Consider the following 19,127-nt stretch of genomic DNA (forward strand, 5'->3'; position numbering starts at 1 on the left):
ATACCACAACTTATAACTTCTACTAACATTCTCTCTAACCTTTTCCCCATCCATTTAGTTTCTTTGAAGGCAATCTTATATGTTAACCATCATCCTTTTCATAGTATCACAAGCTCTATTGACTTTCTAGTTAAGGATCCTAGGTTCCAACTATCTAGGCAAATCCTACACTCTTGGACTAGCTTCCCTACCCATACCTGTCCATCAAGATGTGGGAACCCTTTCCTATTCTTATTTTGCGCCACACTTGAGCGCCAATGAATTGGGACTAACTTCCAACTACCTAAACAATTCCTACACTCCTGGACTAGCTTTCTTACCCACACCTGTCCATCAAGATGTGGGAACTCTTGCCTATACTCTGACACACTTGAGCAACAATGTGACGAAACCCCTTACTCATTTAATATTATACCCGAGTGCTAATGTAACGTGCGCCAAAGCGAGCACACCCAAACGTCTATATCATATGGATCATATCATGAGAAATGACTGAGTTTTACAATAGTTGTTAACCTATCGAAACCTTCCTCTTTTTTTTGGCTTAGAACTAGCTATGTTTTGCTGAACTTAGATAGGCCAAGTTATAAAATTATAAATTATGTATTATAAGCTTCTTTCATGAATTGCAATATTATTTTTGAATTATTAATAATTAATGTAATCTTTAAATTAATATTTTTCTCATGATTTTATTATAAATATTACATCAAGCATAGAAATACAATATTCATTTCATATATAAATATTAAAAAATTTCTCACGTATTATTGCAGTAATTAAATTTAATATATATATATATATATATAATAAAATTAATATAAATTGATTACCAATTAAAAATGTGCTTAGCAATTACTAACGAGCTAGAGCGCACATAACAACCTAAATTTTTAAGTTAATAAAACAACATCTTTTATTAATAATAGTGATATTACTATATTCTATTAATATTTTAAGAATATAATTTTTATTTAAAGAAATTATTTTGATGAAAATAATAATAGTACTACTACTCTTTTACTATTATTTTACTAATTTTCAAAAGGAAAAAGCCAATTAAAGCCAATTAAAACAATTCCCTGACTTTCTCCCTTCCTTCCTCTGTTTTCCTAACCTATGAAGACCAGATGCCACCGACAATAGATTTAGGGACACATATGAGTTCTGCCACAAACCTAAGTAGCAGTGACGGCAATGGACACGACTTTTTTCTGATGGTGCAATGGAGGCAGTAATTTCGACGCTTTTTTGATCATTTTGAGCACTGAATGGCCGCGTTTTGAATGGCGACAGAACCCCCTTGATCCCAGCTTCCTTTCTCAACCAACCTCAACTCAAACAGCAGTACGAGAAGAGAGAAAACTAGAGTTTTCCAGTAATATCCTGATCAACTAGTAACCAGTTTGGACAATCAGACTTAAAGATGACAACCCTTATACCTCAGGTTTCAATTTAAAACCAACTACGCGTTGATTGGACACCGAAAGACACAGTTTAAATTAGCCAATTTTCCCCAATCGAAGTGGAGTTTTAGGGGACGGACTTTGGATTTTGCCATCAATGGCTTTTGGGCATCTCAAAAGTGCCTTGATCGGCAAAATTTCACCGACATCCAGATTGGATTTTTAGCTTGACCGAGGAGCTCAGTGGACCATCCCAGAAAGTGGTTGTGCTTACAAGCGATCATACAATTTTTCAAATGCTCCAAATGGATTCCCGATAGCTACATCACTTGAGGTAAACCCAAATTCCAACTCTTTACCTTTACCTAAATAATGAGATAACTCGATATTAAATAAAATATTTTTTTATTGGTAAAATAATTAAAATGAATTATAATGACTCAAGACGATGTGAAGGACCCAAGAATATTATTAAAAATTTTCAAAGGACAAATAATAATCATTAGGCGATTGTGAAGTTTAGGTACTGAACTCTTCAATAAAATTTTTATTTTTATTTAAAAAATATTTTTAAAATATTATATTTTTTAAAATATAAAATTAATTAATTAATTTTATTAAAATAAAAAAAATTAAATAATAATTTAATTGACACTAAAATTCTTAATTATAATAAAAAATTTGATACAAAAATTAAAGAGTTTTACAAAAGTAATATATAAAAATTAAATAATAATTTTTATTATATTATATAATATATTTAATTCTAATATATATATATATATATATATATATAAAAGAAATTAAAATATAATTAAAGAATTTTGAGCTCCGTGATGACTTGGTCCGACATGGGATAAGTTTGCCCCACAAAACTGTATTATCGTAGACCTGAAAAGTTAAAACTAAGTCCGTCTCCAAGTCATTTAACTGCAGACTTTATTTAATGTTAGTCAAATGCAATAATATTATGTATCCAAAGAGGGTCTACCTCAGAAAATTGCTGTTCAAAAAAATTCAATATTTTAAATATAAAATTAAAAAATATATATTTTTATAAAATATCATTGTAAATGTTACTAAAAAATATAATTTAAAAAGATTTATTTTATTATTTTAAAATTTTATGACTAATATATGTAAAATTCAATTTTAAACTAATTTTTAATTTTTAATTATATAAAAATATTTTTTCTCAGTAACAATTTCATTAATAATACCAAATATAGTTATACAGTCTTCCATATGGAAAAAAATAAATGATCTATAGTTTTTTCAATGATTTAGATTCCGTTTGTTTAACAAAAAATAATTTTTATATTTTTTAACATTTAGAACATTCAAAAAAATTAATCAATAAAAAATATTTTCTAAATAAATAAGAAAATTAAGTTATTTTTAAAGTAAAAAAGTTATTTTTTATGTTTTAAATTTTGGTAATCTTATTAAAATATGAAAATATTTATATATATATATATATATATATATATATATATGAAATAAATAAATAAAATTAATTTAATATTATATTTAAATTATAAAAATTATTCTCATGAAAAAAAATATTTTTTATAAAAATATTTTTTATATATAAATTATTTTTTGTAAAATAAACAAAACTTAGCACTGATATTTTCTTTTGATTCTCACCAAACACAATTCCCTAACATAATAATAATTAAAAAAAAACATAAAATCAGCACAAACCAAACGACTGAAATGTCAGTGGACTTTGAAAGAGTGAAGCTAGGTTGCAAGTTGCAATCATATTCTTTTGTTTATTAAAAGTCAGTATTGGGCATTTGAAGATATTGTGGGAACACTATATATCTAAAGTCATGGTTTGCGTTTTTTTCAATATGCTGTAGCCAATAGTTGTTTGTGCGATGTCTCTGTCGACTGTGAAGAATCACCTCACTAAGTATTGGTCACGTGCGAACGAAAATTCTTTCTTTGGATTTTGGAAAAATTAATCAAGAAATTAATTAATGAGAAGAAAAGTAAGGAAATTTATTAGAAATGTCTCTTAATTTTGATGTGATAAGAACCTTATTGATAATGTCAAGATATATCTAGATGATTGCTGCTTGTATTACTGTTTGCTTGATAAGTAAAGAGTGTTTCAGTTTCCTACGTTCTTACCTATATCTTACTGTTCATATAATCGATCAATAAAAAATTATTAATATATATTTATATGTGAATTTTATATATTATAATTTTAACTAATATATTATTTATAAATTATTTGATTTTTATACACTCAAATGTAAAAAACGTCTCACTCATCAGGTGTTATTACATTAATTCACTTTATCTTTGAAAATTGGTGCAGGTTCCCAATATTAACTCCTAAGTTTCTCATAAAGTTATAAATTAACAACAACTAAGCTTTAATTACAAATTAATTGGATCCGCTATATAGATTTTTTTTTATAATTTAGTTTTATTAGACGCCAAGTCCGTATTAATATTCAAAGTTTGTAAATTCTTTGATACAACTTCCTTTTACGTCGTCTAAGTCTTCACCTTGCCCTTCTCCTTCTCCTTCATTCACCTACTAACATATCATACTTTTGTACTAGAATATTTGTTTCTTTATGTTGAAAGTGACAAAACTATGTTAATCGACCTTTTCTCATTTTATGCATTCTCTGACAAATGTGATCATTCTTAATCTTATTCATTGTTGTGTTACTTTTAACATGCACATTTTTTGCAGACTCATCTTGTGGTTATGTTGTGCTTTAGATGTCCAATATTCATTCCCATATAACATAACTAGTATGACCACAATCCTATAGAATTTACCTTAATCAACCAATTCTTATGATCACATGATACATCGGTCACATTCCTCCATTTCATCTATCATGTATTGATCCTATGAGTTACATGCTCATTTAAAACTCTATTATTCTATATGATAGAACCTAGACACTTGAATTGATTGAATTTAGGCACTAAAACTCCATCCAAGCAAACGTCACCTCCATTGTAACACCCCCGTTTGCATAGCCTGGTAGATTTCACTGTTCCGGTGACCGGAGTTGGTCCGGACAATTAAGGAGATTAGAACCACACTTAAGACAATTAGAGAAGCCATAAACACAAATAATTAGTAATGTTCAATTAGTTGAGTATAAATAAGAAAAACAGAACAGAAGAAGTTAAACGAGCCGAGAGTCACAGCGATGGGTGACCTTCTCGGGAAAGACTGCGAAGCCATTTTAAACTCAAATTTCGAACCGTAAAAAGTGACGTTGCAGTCCTTAAGACCCTTATGAACACAGTGAAAAAGAGAAAATCACGAAGAAGAACTGTTAAGCCAGTCAAATAATTAGGTCAGCGAGCCAGAAGAAATATGGAATTAATTACAAACCGAGATGAACCGGCGAGGGGCAATTTGGTCAATTGACCCCGAGAGCTGACTCCTGACCTAACTGTCAAATAAAATCGGAGAAAAGAAAATTTCGGAATCGAAAATTAAATTAAAGAACTAATAGAAAAAAAAAGAAAAAAGAAGGAAAATGAAAAAGGTGTAGGGAAATGACATCATGCATGACATCATGCATGATGCCATAAATCCCATAATTAATAATTTGATTAAATGGATTTTTGGGTCTTCCATAAGGCAAAAGACATAAAGAAAGAAAAGAAAAAAATAAAAATAAAACACAAAGTCTTCTTCTTCAAAACGTCACTTTCCCTCTCCCTCATATCTCCATAGTTAAACCTCCATTAAAGCTTGTCTTCAAGCTTTGAAACCCTTACCAAATCCCAACTTCTTCTATAATCACTCCATAAAACCTTATTCCCTTCCCTTGAGAAAGAAATTTAACAAGAAAGAAAGAAGAAAAGAGGAGAAAAATTGAAGATTGGATATCAAAGTTGAGGTAAGCACATCAAATTGAAAGTTTGAGATTAATTGTTGTGTTTTTAGCTTGAATAACTTAGAAAAATGCTTAAAATGAAATAAAAATTTGTTGAGGGACCATGAATGATTTTCAGCCAGCATGTATATGGGAGTATATTTGCATGGTTTGATGGATTTAATTGGGTATGTAAACGTTAGTTAGTTGAATGACTATGGTTAGAGGCATGGAATCAAGTAAATGCATGAGGTTAGTGAATTAGGGTTTGGACATTAGGGTTTAGAGACCAAAAATGTGAAAAACTTGTAAATGGTGTCTTTGACCTAATGTGAAGTGAAAAATGGTCATTTGTGACCAAGTGAGGTGTGTTAGAAGTGTTGGAATTAAAAACCAATTCGGATTGGATAAGGTCATGTCTTTGCAAAGATGACCAAAATTTCCTTTGAGGGACCAAAAATGAAATTTTACAAGTCCAATGGATATGGGACCAATTGGGGATGAAAATAGGCACTAAATGACACAATTTTCATTTCGGAAGTCTGCCCAAAAAGTGACTAAAACCTAGTGAACAAAGTGACCGAAGTTTAGAAATTGCAGGCTGCCTTGCACAACCTGACCAAATGAATAGTGTTTGTTCATTTAGTCATAACTTGAGCTAGACAGGTCAAAATGATCTGAAATTTTACTAGTGGTTAGATGAGATATAGACCTAAAACTTTCATGAAGAACACCAACCAAAATTATGCCATTAACCCAATCAAATTACTGATCCAATTTGGGTCACTGAATCTGCAGACTGCAGATTTGCCATTTGAACAGTAAAGTTTCAATGGCTACAACTCTCTCTAGAAAACTCCGATTTAGGTGATTCTTGAACCGATGGAAACCTAAGGCATAGTAGAACATTTCATATGAAGAAAGTTAGACCAAATTGTCGCAAGGTGTTTTGCGGTCGCCTGGACGAACACTCACCGAAGTGGGAAAAGTGAGGAGTCGCCACTTTAATTTTAAGGGAAATTAAAGAAAACCATTTGTGAAAGTAAGTTAACATGAAACCACTTCAAAAACAGAGATTCTAAGTTCGGGTTCCATAAACGGGTAGGGAAGGTGTTAGGCACCCCACCTCGTCCCTCAATGAGGGTAAGCAGATTTAACTTCACGTTCTTCATAGTTAGGAGGATTTGAATGGAAATGTTAATCCTTTTGACAAAAAGGAATATTTGATTTTTCACTAATCCGGATTACCCAGATACATAAGTAAATGAGACAACCTTAGTGAGTTGCTGTTGCGTATTAATTTTATTTCAGGGGGGATCATCTTACGTATTTATTGAAATTTAATTTAGGAATCGGATAAGAACTCTCTTCCGATCTCCTTAAAATATTTATTAAAATTTTTAGGCTTGAGAATCGGATAAGAACTCTCCTCCGATCTCTTTGAAATATTTATTAAAATTCTTAGGTTGAGAATCGGATAAGAACTCTCCTCCGATCTCCTTTTTCAAAATATTTGTTACAATTTTTAAGTGAGAATCGGATAAGAACTCTCCTCCGACCTCTATTAAATATTTATTAAAAATTTTAGGTGAGGATCGAATAAGAACTCTCCTCCGACCTCTGTTAAATATTTATGGAAATTTCGGGTGAGGATCGGATAAGAACTCTCCTCCGACCTCTGTTAAATATTTATGGAAATTTCGGGCGAGGATCGGATAAGAACTCTCCTCCGACCTCTATTAAACATTTAAATGGGGACCGGATAAGGACTTTTCCGATCTCTCGAGGTTTAATTACAGCTACGCATCATAAGAACCTGAGACTAAGAGTTCCGGCATTCAAAGATGCCAAGGGTCGGAATAAGGCTTCTTTTAACTTGTTGGTACCTTGTGACCAGACATAGGATACCAGACTAAATTTTACCGATCTCCTATGTAATTACCTTACCAGTACCTTTTTATACCTAATCCGTTCTGTTTATTTATCTGAAATTTAGTTTCATTCCGCTTTATGACGTCATACTGAATCACCTTCTATGTTAGCCTAGTGATTCAACTCTATTATTTTCTTGAGGTATTATTCAGGCCTTCTATTTTACAGAAACACTTAAGACACAGCTACCTACATTTTATCGAACTACTTATACGCTACTTGAGATGAGGACTCTCGCATTTAGAAGTAGCAAAGCTTAACAAAAGGAATGGACCAGTTGACAAAGAAAGTAAACTTCGAGAATAACCTTCATTACACCATATAAATTTGACGAAGATTACAAACATAAAAGTAAAGGGAATGCGTAAAATAAAGAGAGCTTTTAGTGAAACGGAGATATAAACACTCACCTGTAAGGAGCCGAACCTACTGAATTAATCGCAGAACGTAATAGGAGCGCGGGCTGTTTAGCCTGAAGGCTGAAGCTCTCCTAGAAACGAAGGATGCTTAGCTAAACTGCAATCAGGTTTAAACAACCAAGTTGAATGGAGTTGAGCTTGGAGAATGAGTATGGAAATAAAGATAACAAAGAACTGAAAGTAAGAGCGTCACAGGATAATGAATGAACTGAAAATGGAGAGTTCCAGTATTTCATGAATCCCTTTTGCAAGAAAACACTTTAGAAAACTGGTTTCAAAAGTTTTTCCTTATCAAAAGCTTAAAAACAGCAGAGTAACGAGCTGAATTAAATTTCAGAGTTCTTCCGCTATAGTAACTACCTCTCTTTTTTGCCCGTCCCTTGAACAGTTTTCATGCAGGTATTTATAGGAACCGGGTGCTTCCCCTGAAGGGCGAGGATCTATTTTGAGGGAGATGGAGGGTTAGGATTTCGAAGGACATGATCTGAGGCTCAGGAATTAAAAAGGATCAAAACGGACGGCCGAGATCCCCTTCAGAATATTTGTACTTTTCCTCGTCTAATCAGACGGTCCCAAATTCTCTTATCCGGGGCGATCCGAGGGCTGAGAATAAAAGGCGCTGGTCTTGTCATCTTCTTCTTTGATCCAAGGGCTCTGGACTCGTCCTTACAAATGAGATCAACGGTGGAGATTGAGATGTACAGCACTGTCATGACATATTCTGGCACTTGTCAGGAATGCGGGCGATTCTGAGGCGTGCGGTGGGGATCTCGTCTGCCACGCTTTAACTACCTGGACTCTGATTATGACGACGGTTAGCGAAAGTTTGTCTTATTCTTTTTGCTATCCGACCTCCTTTCTTTTTCGATCTTCCTAACACGCACTTTTCCGATCTTTCATGCCGGTCTCCCTTCTACCGATCTTTACCACACCGGTCTTCCTTTTAGCGGGTTTGGTCCAGTCAAAGCATTTACTTCCCTCATTTCTCGAGGCGTCCGCCTCGTTTTCTGCTTGTAATAAATGCTCAAATTTTTCCTATATATACCTTCAACCGGTAAGCCCTACCTCATTTGACTTTCTCCCCTATTCTCCTCATTCTTCCTATTCTAGCTGCTCCGGCAACAATCCCGGACAAGATGACAGTTTTTAATCTTTTTCCTGTTGCCCTTTTTGTTCCTCGCTTGAAAATTTACGATCCCGGTGATCAAAAAATCATGATGACCTTATCTGATGATAGTGAGAGAACTGGACTAATTAACCGATCTGGATCGAGGACCTCGATCATACCGATATCGAATCGTTCGCCCGATATAATCGGCGAACTGATTTTGGGCAAGAATACTGCTAATATTCCCCTCAACGCCGGTGTTTGCTCTTTGGCGTTCATCTGGTTCCTCTCCACACTGGGTGTTCCGACAGCGGCTCGGTTTCGAGCGGTAACTTTGATGATGACCTCTCTCATTCTCATGGGAGTCATAGTCCCCTCAGCCGGTCTCCTAGTCAAACACATCTTTTGACTCAGCCACGAGACTAGGCTTTGATATAGGCCTTTTAGATAGGATGTTCCACCGATCTCTAGAGATCGCCCTTATGATGTAATCAGACCTTTAATGTAATCCGATCTCTAGAGATCTCCCAAATGATGTAATTTGATCTTTAATGTAATCTGATCTCCAGAGATCGCCCAAATGATGTAATTTGATCTTTTGGAAATAAAATTTATTTTGTCAATTATCACTTTATTATTATTGATTGTTCTCCGATCTCTAGTGTGTTTATCCGATTTGGTCTCCAACTGAACAGCCCTTATCCGATCCGCACTTCAGAACGTTTGCCTTAATTAGCCGATCCCTAACTAGCCAGTCTCTCCTTATGGAATTTTGGAATATTCATGAGACGTGTCAGACAGCTGGCGAGTCCCGCTAACCGATGCACTGCCTGGAACATCGTGAGCATTAAATGCTCGGACGACTATAAATAGGGGTGGGGGTTAGCCAGTTGCTCCCTTATGTCATTTTCAATCTCTCACGGACAACTTCAAAATTCTCTCGTTTTCTCAAGTTTTTCTGACACCGATCAGACTCCGGTAAGAGTTTTGATCCTTCTTTTTGTTTAAATTCTTTATTTCTTTTGAAAATGAGTGGCGCTGAGGGTTAGAGAGCGACGAGCCCTCCTTCCATTCAGTTCTCGTGGTCGTCTGATGAAGTAGAGGTGGTAGGGCCAAGCGCGCGACCCGAACCTCCTAGGGTTTCCGTTCCAGCTCGGGGGCAAGCAGCATCATCGAGGCATGTACCTTCTTCGGGGAGGGAAACTCTTCCCATGGACAAGTTGCCATCGGTCCTTCAAGAAACCAATCTGCAGTCGTTCAGCCAGGAGTATAACATTCGACCTGATTCCTACGAATTGATTAAGTGTCATGGCGATCTTCGTGCCGATCACTTCTTCGAGGAGAACGATATGATCGTGGTCTACGACGAACAATTAAAGGCCGGTCTGCGATTCCCTTTGGACGACTTCTTCAAAGAAGTTTTGAAATATCACCAAGTGTGCATCGCTCAAGTTCACCCGAATTCGTGGCTGATCTTGGTAGCCTTTCGAGGCCTCTATCGAGCTAAGGGACTCCGTCCTACAGCTAAGGTATTTGCCGAACTGCATAGGTTGACTCGTCGGAAGGACGACGAGTATTGGTTCTTCCAGGCGAAACCCCATTGTGGACTTTTTATCGACCTACCTTCCTCCCTAAAGAATTGGAAGAACCGCTTCTTTATCCTGAGGAGCAAAATTCCGAACAGCTTTGAGGGCTTCCCCCGCAGGTGGCTGCACCAAGGTCCCCTACTACCGAAACGCATCACACTAAATAGAGAAGAAGGCCTGATGGTGATGGAGCTAAAGGAATAGGTGGGCAGAGAGAAGTTCTCTTGCTTGGATGCAGTGACGGCTGAGCTGCATCATTGGACTCTGCAGCTGGTCATTGGCCAAGATCGCGGGCTTCAGCTCTCTGATCTCGGCATCGGTATTTTCTATATCTCAGATCTTTGGACCTTAGCGATCTCACTGACCTCTTCTTTGTGCAGGTATGGCAAGCGGCGAAGCCTCTAAGGAGAGCCGGAAGCGAAAGAGAGAGATCTCCCGGAAGGTACGGGAGATGAAGCATTCTGAGCTGCTTCAAATGCCTGGTCATGAGCCCGGGGAAATACAAGAAGGCTCGTCTCAACCTTCTGGGCCTCCGGTCATAGAAGTGGTCCGATCTCCTCCTCGCCAAGAAGAGCCGCCTCCACCTCTTCTAGTCGCTCCAAGTGCGGAAGGGGGTCCTTCTCAACCTCCTGTAAGGTCCCTTTCCCGCGGTGCCCAAGTCTTGATCCACTCACTGGAGAAGAATCGCACGGTTTGAGAAAACCCTGGTTTCGTTAAGGTCTTGGCATCCTCCATCTGCCTTCGAGAAGATTGGGATAGGCTGTCTCCGGATAACCTTGATGACATCTTGACCAGATCTATGAGCCTGAATGTGGAGTGTTTGGTGAACCAGCACATGGTCTGGGAGAAGGCTCATCGCCTGGGTAAGGAAGTCGAGAGGATGGGTCATGAGGTGTCTTCTCTTTGATCCCAACTTTCGTCCGCTCAGGACTACATATCCCAAATTGAGGGACGAATGAAGTTTTATGAGGACAAGCTGGCCGAGCAAGCTCATGTTCTGGCTGAGCGAGATCGTGTTCTCGAGGAAGTTCAGGCGCTCCGAGCTGATGAAGCTGCTCAACTCGCTCATCTTGCTGTGGAGCTTAAGGCGAAAGAAGAAGAAATGGTGACTGGAGTGGCCGGCGCTTATGTGAATGCTCACAGAGATCTCCTGGATGAGCTCAAGAAGCGTTATCCTGAGGAGGACTTCTCCTGGATGGCCAATCTGGCTCCCGAGGACGAGGGTGAGGGTAGCGAAGAGGAGGCTGAAGGTGAGAGAGAAAATGAACTACATGTAGTTCAGGCTGGGGGATCACCCCCAGCCGAATGACTTGTATAAATTTTGAAATGAAATGAAAGTTCACCTTTTGTTCAATGATTGATTGTGATCGGAAAGTTTCTAAATTGTGTAAGCACTTGATTGTTTGAACATATTAGAATGACAACTGAAAGTGATTATTAATCTAAGTATAGGAGATCGGAAAACACAATATGCATGAGATCAGTTACGAAACGGGACTTAATTAAATTTAGAAATTTGGCTTTGAACACTTAAGATCGGGATCATCTTTAAACCGAGTCGAAACCTTTATCATTCTCAAATTTTTAAATGAGAGACCGGCAATAAGACTGGTGGTACGAAGGCCTTATGTTGGTTCAATCTTATTTGACAAGAAAGATCGAAAATATAATTAAATAATCAGGGGACTCGGGAATTGGTTTGAGGGATCGGTGAGGCTTTAAATGACCTGGAGACTTGATATTAATTAAATTCCTTTTGAGGGGAGATCGGAAGTGTGGTCGGTTGGCAAAGGGGATTGTGTTGGGGATCGGCTTCAAAGTTTATTAATTTCGGGGGGATCGGCCAAAATCTGGTGTCGACAGCTGCCCCTCTTTACATAATTTCTATTAAAGGGAAAAATTTTCCCGTGAAGGAATTATGTAAAGATTCAGACCCATATTTTGGGCGGTTAGGTATTCAAGGTTAGGAAGCTAAAGCCTACTTAAGTTAGTGACCTAGAGATTGGTAACCGGAGTTAAAATGCTAGAAAATTAAAAATCAACTTGGATCAAGGAACCAGAGGTTGATAACAGGAAATTTAAAATGCTGGAAAATTAAAATCAACTTAGATCAAGGAACCAGAGGTTGATAACAGGAAATTTAAAATGCTGAAAAATAAAATCAACTTAGATCAAGGAACCAAAGGTTGATAACAGGAAATTTAAAATGCTGGAAAATTAAAATCAACTTAGATCAAGTAACCAGAGGTTGATAACAGGAAATTTAAAATGCTGGAAATTAAAATCAACTTAGATCAAGGAACTAGAGGTTGATAACAGGAATTTTAACTGCTGGAAATTAAAATCAACTTAGATCAAGCAACCAGAGGTTGATAACAGGAAATTTAAAATGCTGGAAATTAAAATCAACTTAGATCAAGGAACCAGAGGTTGATAACAGGAAATTTAAAATACTGGAAATTAAAATCAACTTAGATCAAGGAACCAGAGGTTGATAACAGGAAATTTAAATGCTGGAAATTAAAATCAACTTAGATCAAGGAACTAGAGGTTAATAACAGGAAATTTAAAATGCTGGAAAATTAAAATCAACTTACAAAGCAAGTCTAATCTCGATGCGAGAAGTTCCCCCCTGATGAAGTGTACTTAACAAGATCCCGAAGGCCAATGATTAATGGAGGACGAGTCACAAGACTTGACCTACGACCTCCTTTCTTCGAACGCTCCTTTTCTGTTCTTGACTTTCTTCTTACTTTACGAAAAGCGCCCTTGCGGGTTTTCACTTTTCCTTTCGCCCATTTGACTAGAAGCGCCTTTTCAGGTTTTCACCTCTAGTTTTTTTTTTTTTTTAGGCCATTCCCTGCAAATCTCATAGCAAAGTACGTGAGGTTATCAATTTCAAATCCTAATCTTATAGCAAAATTTTAAATGATTAATAGCGCATTAGATAAAGAGATTGAAGAAGGATAAGATTAAAAAGTGAGTATATGGGAGAACAAAAGCAAAGTGAATAAAGTATAACTTTATTATGGTTGTGAGAAACAAAGGTACAGTTTTAAAGGGTACAGGGGTAAATCTCACATATTCATTGTAGTTAGCTGTAAAATCCCTTAACTGTCATTTTTCAAGTACTCTGAAGCCTCATGCCATGACGGTTTATTTCCATCCTCGGTTTCATAACCCATTCCTTATTTCTCCCTTTTGGTTCTTGGGATGCCCTTCTGGGTTTTCACCCCTAGACTTTTGTTTGCTCTTTCAGGACGCCCTTTCGGGTTTTCATCCTTCACTCTTTTTACAGAAAGTGCCCTTCGAGGGTTTTCACATTCTTTCACACATTTTGCTAGGAGGGCCCTTTCAGGTTTTCACCCCTACTTTTTTTTTTTTAGGCATAGTATCTCTTGACGGTGTCAGTATTCACAGGTTTTGGAAATTCTTCACCATCCATATGGGTCAAGATCAAGGCCCTACCAGAAAATGCCTTTTTAACCACATAGGGTCCCTCATAGGTTGGTGACCATTTACCTCGAGGATCATTTTGATTTAGGAGAACTTTCTTCAGAACTAGGTCCCCAGGTTGAAACTCGCGAGGGCGAACACTTTTGTCAAATGCCCTAGCCATTCTTCTCTAGTATAACTGCCCATGACACATTGCTGCTAACCTCTTCTCATCCAGTAAGTTTAATTGGTCCAACCTTGACTGGACCCATTCCACCTCATCAATCCCGATTCCTTCAGAATCCTTAGGGAAGGAATTTCAACTTCGATAGGTAATATAGCCTCCATCCCATAAACCAGCGAATAAGGGGTTGCCCCAGTTGATGTTCTTACGGAAGTCCGGTATGCGTGAAGGGCGTAAGGGAGCATATCATGCCAATCCCTATAAGTGATCGTCATTTTCTGAATTATTCTTTTGAGATTTTTGTTTGCGGCTTCCACCGCTCCATTCATCTGGGGACGGTATGGGGAGGAATTGAGATGTTGAATCTTGTATTGATCACATAACTTCTAGATCTTTGGACCATTCAAGTTCTTGGCGTTGTCAGTGACGATTTTATTGGGGAGGCCGTGCCGGCAGATGATATTATTTCTGAAGAATTTGAGAAATGTGTTCTGTGTAATGTGAGCATATGATGTCGCTTCGACCCATTTAGAGAAATAATCGATAGCCACCAGGATAAATCTATGCCCATTGGATGCCTTAGGGTTGATGGGACCAATCACATCGATGCCCCATATTGCGAAAGGCCATGGTGAGACGAGGTTGAACAATTGGTGAGGCGGAACATTTATCGGATCCGCGTATATTTGAAACTTATGGCATTTTCGGAAATACTCGACGCAATCCTTTTCCATGGTAGTCCAAAAATATCCTCGTCTCGTGATTTGCTTAGCCATCATGTGTCCATTGGCATGGGTTGAGCAGTTTCCCTCATGAGTCTCGAAAAGGATTCTCTTTGCCTCTTTTGCATCCACACATCTCAGCAATTCGCCGTTAGAGCTTCTTTTGTATAAGGTTTCTCCACTGGGGAAGTATCCCAATGCTAATCTCCGAATCATCCTGTTTTCGTTTTTGCTTGCCCCTGGAGGGAATCCTCTGGTTCTGATGTAGAGCAAGATGTCATGGTACCAAGGTTTACCATCAGGTTCTTCTTCGATCATGAAGCAGTAAGCCGGCTCACTTCTTGCTTTAATCTTTAACACCTGAGTCGTTTGCCCTTCTTCCATTTGAGCCATAACAGCCAGGGTGGCCAAGGCATCTGCAAATTGATTTTTGTCTCGACTAAGGTGAGTGAAAGAGATTTCTTCGAATTTCTTAATCAGCTCTAGTAAGTACTTCTGATAGGGGATTAGCTTCGGATCCTTAGTTTGCCATTCTCCCTTGACTTGGTAAATGATCAGAGCTGAGTCTCCATACACCTCCAACTTTCTGATTTTCATTTCGATAGTATCTTGTAGACCCATTACGCAAGCTTCATATTCTGCGATGTTGTTGGTGCAGTCAAATCTCAACTTGATAGCTATCGGAAAGTGTTTTCCATCCAGGGATACCAATACAGCTCCGATTCCATTACCAGACAAATTGACAGCTCCGTCGAAATACATTTCCCAAACATCAGCTGGCTCTTCTTCTTCGCAGTCTACTTCATTAATATGCTCATCAGGGAACTCAAAATCCAAAGCTTCATAATCTTGGATAGGGTTTTCTGCTAGGAGATCAGCGATCACGCTACCTTTCACTGCTTTTCAGGTCATATAGACAATGTCATACTGGGAGAGTATGACCTGCCACTTGGCTATCCTTCCTGGCACGAATGGGCTTTCGAATACATACTTGATAGGATCCATTCTGGAAATGAGCCATGTCTTGTGATTCAACATGTAGTGATTGAGGCGATTCGCTGTCCAAGCTAGTGCGCAGCAAGTTTTCTCTAGGAAAGAATACCTTGACTCACAATCATTGAACTTTTTGCTCAGGTAATAAATAGCTCTTTCCTTCCGTCTAGTATCATCATGTTGCCCCAAAACACATCCCATCGAGTTTTGTTGGACTGCCATATACAGGATCAGAGGCCTTCCTGCCACTGGTGGAACCAACACTAGTGGGTTTGACAGGTAATGCTTGATTTTCTCGAAAGCTTCTTGATAAATCGAATCCCATTGAGTGGTGTTGTTCTTTCGGAGTAGTCTAAAAATAGGCTCAGCCTTAGCGGTGAGATTGGAAATAAACCTTGATATGTAATTCAATTTCCCTAAGAAACTGCGCACCTCCCTTTCTGTTTTTGGGGATGGCATCTCTTGAATGGCTCGGACTTTGTCCAGATCAACTTCTATTCCCTTCTCGCTTACTATGAATCCCAACAATTTCCCAGATCTAGCTCCGAATATGCACTTGGCAGGGTTCAGTTTCAGCTGATATTTCCTGAGTCTCTCGAATACTTTCTCATCACCTGCACATGGCTCTCCTCTCCCCAGGATTTAATGATCATATCATCCACGTACACCTCCACTTCCTTATGCATCATATCGTGGAATAATGTGACCATGGCGCGTTGATAGGTGGCTCCAGCATTCTTTAGCCCGAAAGGCATGACCCGATAACAAAATACCCCCCATTGAGTGATAAAAGCAGTTTTCTCCTTGTCTCCCTCATCCATTGGGATTTGATTATACCCTGATGCCCCATCTATACACGAACATCTGCCCAATCCCGCAGCATTGTCTACTAACACATTAATGTGAGGGAGAGGGAAATCATCTTTCAAGCTCGCCTTATTAAGATCCCTGTAGTCAACGCACACCCTAACTCTCCCATCCTTCTTCATTACCGGGACAACGTTAGGGATCCATTGGGGATATTTGACTACTTCCAGGAACCCAGCATCATACTGTTTCTTGACCTCATCCCTAACTTTAAGCATCGTGTCAGGGTTCATTCTTCTTAGCTTCTGCTTTACCGGGATTGTCCCCGAAATTAGAGGAATTTTGTGTGTCACTATCTGGGGGTCCAAACCAACCATATCATCATAGCTCCAGGAAAACACGTCCAGGAATTCTTTGAGCAAACTGATCACATCTCCCAATTCTTCACTATCCACAACCTTAAGTTCCCTTTTCACTCCTTCTATGCCTAAGTTTATGGTGCGCGTTTCGTCTCCACAAGGCACTAGGGAAGGTTCATCCCTTTCATCCCTTTCTTCTTTGAGCTCTACCTCAGAATCACTTGAAGTAATGGCAATTATGGGGATTTCAAAATTAACCAGAGGAATTTCTGAGTCTATTGAATTATTGGGTGTTAATTGAGGAATGGTCCTAAATAAACGAAAATAGAATATATTATAAGGATGGAATTCAAATGGAAAGAAAAAGAGAATTGGATATAAATGCGCTATTAATTCATTAAGATTTATGACATAAGAAAAGGGCCCATTTACAATGTTACACTTGCCACTATGGACAAAATGATCAAGTGTAGATAACCAAAGGTACTTTACTCGAAATTAAGTATAGGGATGTCCTCTGCTGTCCAGTTGTCTAGTTCTTGCCCCTCAGCTATTGGCGAGACCAGAGCCTCATACAAGGAATCTAGGTGGATGACGTCGATGGATGGTTCATCAGGTGATTCTTCAACCTCTGTCGGATTTTCGATGACCGGTTTAGTGAAGACCTCTGTGATTCTCGGGACTAGTTTCATTTTCCCGATTTTCTGGTCAAATCTCTGATCTCGAAGTCTATTCCTCATCCAGAATCGTCCATCCATGAGGGCATCTTCCTCATATCCCAAACCGCAACGGCCCACCTTCTGGATAGCCGGTATGGGTTCAACAATTCCTTGTAATGTGGCGCCTAGGCCTTTGCCTTCTTCATATCCATTCTTCGACATTATCTTGGCTACCATAGCCATAGCCCCTTCATTTCTGGTTTCTTGTAATTCGAGGGCCTGGAAAGAGCTTTCCAATGACTCCTCGACAGCTTCCACATAAGGAAGTGATTGTGGCTTGGCAACCAATATGGCTTCTTTCCCTTTCACAGTGATGATCTTGCCGTCCATAATGTACTTTATCTTTTGATGCAAAGTTGAAGGAACGGCATTCGCTGAATGGATCCACGGCCTCCCCAGCAACATAGTGTAGGCCGGTTCAATGTTCATCACTTGGAATGTGACGTTGAAGGTGCATGCGCCAATCTGGAGTGGCAAGTCGATGTCTCCCAACACTTCTCTTCTTGTACTGTCAAAGGCTCTTACCACCATAGCACACTGACGTATATTTGATTGGTCAACTGGCAGTCTAGCCAAGGTAGCACTAGGCAGTACGTTGAGTGCTGATCCATTATCAATAAGGACCTTGGCCACTATACAACCTTTGCATTTCACTGTCACATGGAGGGCTTTAGTGTGTGCCAAGCCTGCAGGATCTATCTCTTCTTTAGAAAAGGTAACAAAACTGGATGCCTGGATTTGTCCCATTATTTTCTCGAATTGCCCCGGTGTGATGTTGGGGTTCACAAAGGCCTGATCTAGGATTTTCTGCAGGGCTTGACGGTGCACCTCAGAGCTCAAAATCAGCGATAACAGTGAAATTTGGGCTGGTGTCTTTCTCAACTGTTCCACCACATCATACTCACTCTGCTTCATTATTTGGAGCAACAGCTCCTCTTCTTCTTTAGGCCCGGCGGGTTCTACTTCCCCCGTTTTCTCAATCCCATCTTCTGTACTTTGCTGTAATTCTCCCATTTTTACTTTCCCCTTCTTCTTTTCTTTTTCATCAGACCCGTAACATCTCCCACTTCGAGTTATAAACTCGACTTCTTGCTCAGGTGGGGAGAATTTTGTGGCAGCGACGGGCTGAGGATTAGGTTGGGGAGTAGTATTGCTAGTAGGTCTGGCATATGTCATTCTAAAGTGCTCATGGGAAGTGAAGCACGGTTTTGGAGGTGCCAGAGGTGGAGCAAGATTAGGAGCCGACGTACTGCTCGATGCTCCTTGGGTAAAAACTTGGAAGTTATAATTCCAAGGTATGGCATGAGTATTGGTGACAGGAAGCTGGGGCGGGGTTCGGATAATTGTTACTGGTGGTGAGGCCACTGGAGGTGAGAAGGTGATTCTGGGTTTGGGGGTTGAGGTATTCTGGCCAAACCTGGCGGTGTTTACTTCGCCCTCCACTTTCGATCTCCTTTGGCATCTTAAAATTCGGAGGGATAGCAAGTTCTAGACCTTTTGCCGGAATCCCTCACAGTCTCGCAGCTCATGATCAGCTGCCCCTCCATGGTAAGGGCATCCCGTACCCTTTTCTGATCCTGATACC

General features: G+C 38.8%; 1 long non-coding RNA gene across 1 annotated transcript in view; it reads left to right on the forward strand.

Annotated features, from left to right (window-relative positions):
- Positions 1-1,069: 1,069 nt before the first annotated feature.
- The window catches only part of LOC131174136 (uncharacterized), a 30,315-nt gene continuing 12,257 nt past the window's right edge, over positions 1,070-19,127 (forward strand). Inside the window, exon 1 of the long non-coding RNA XR_009144375.1 lies at positions 1,070-1,740. This is a non-coding gene — a long non-coding RNA (uncharacterized LOC131174136). The remainder of the gene's footprint in view (positions 1,741-19,127) is intronic.

The sequence above is a fragment of the Hevea brasiliensis genome, chromosome 15 (assembly GCF_030052815.1).
Source record: "Hevea brasiliensis isolate MT/VB/25A 57/8 chromosome 15, ASM3005281v1, whole genome shotgun sequence".
In the NCBI taxonomy this organism is placed as follows: Eukaryota; Viridiplantae; Streptophyta; class Magnoliopsida; order Malpighiales; family Euphorbiaceae; genus Hevea; species Hevea brasiliensis.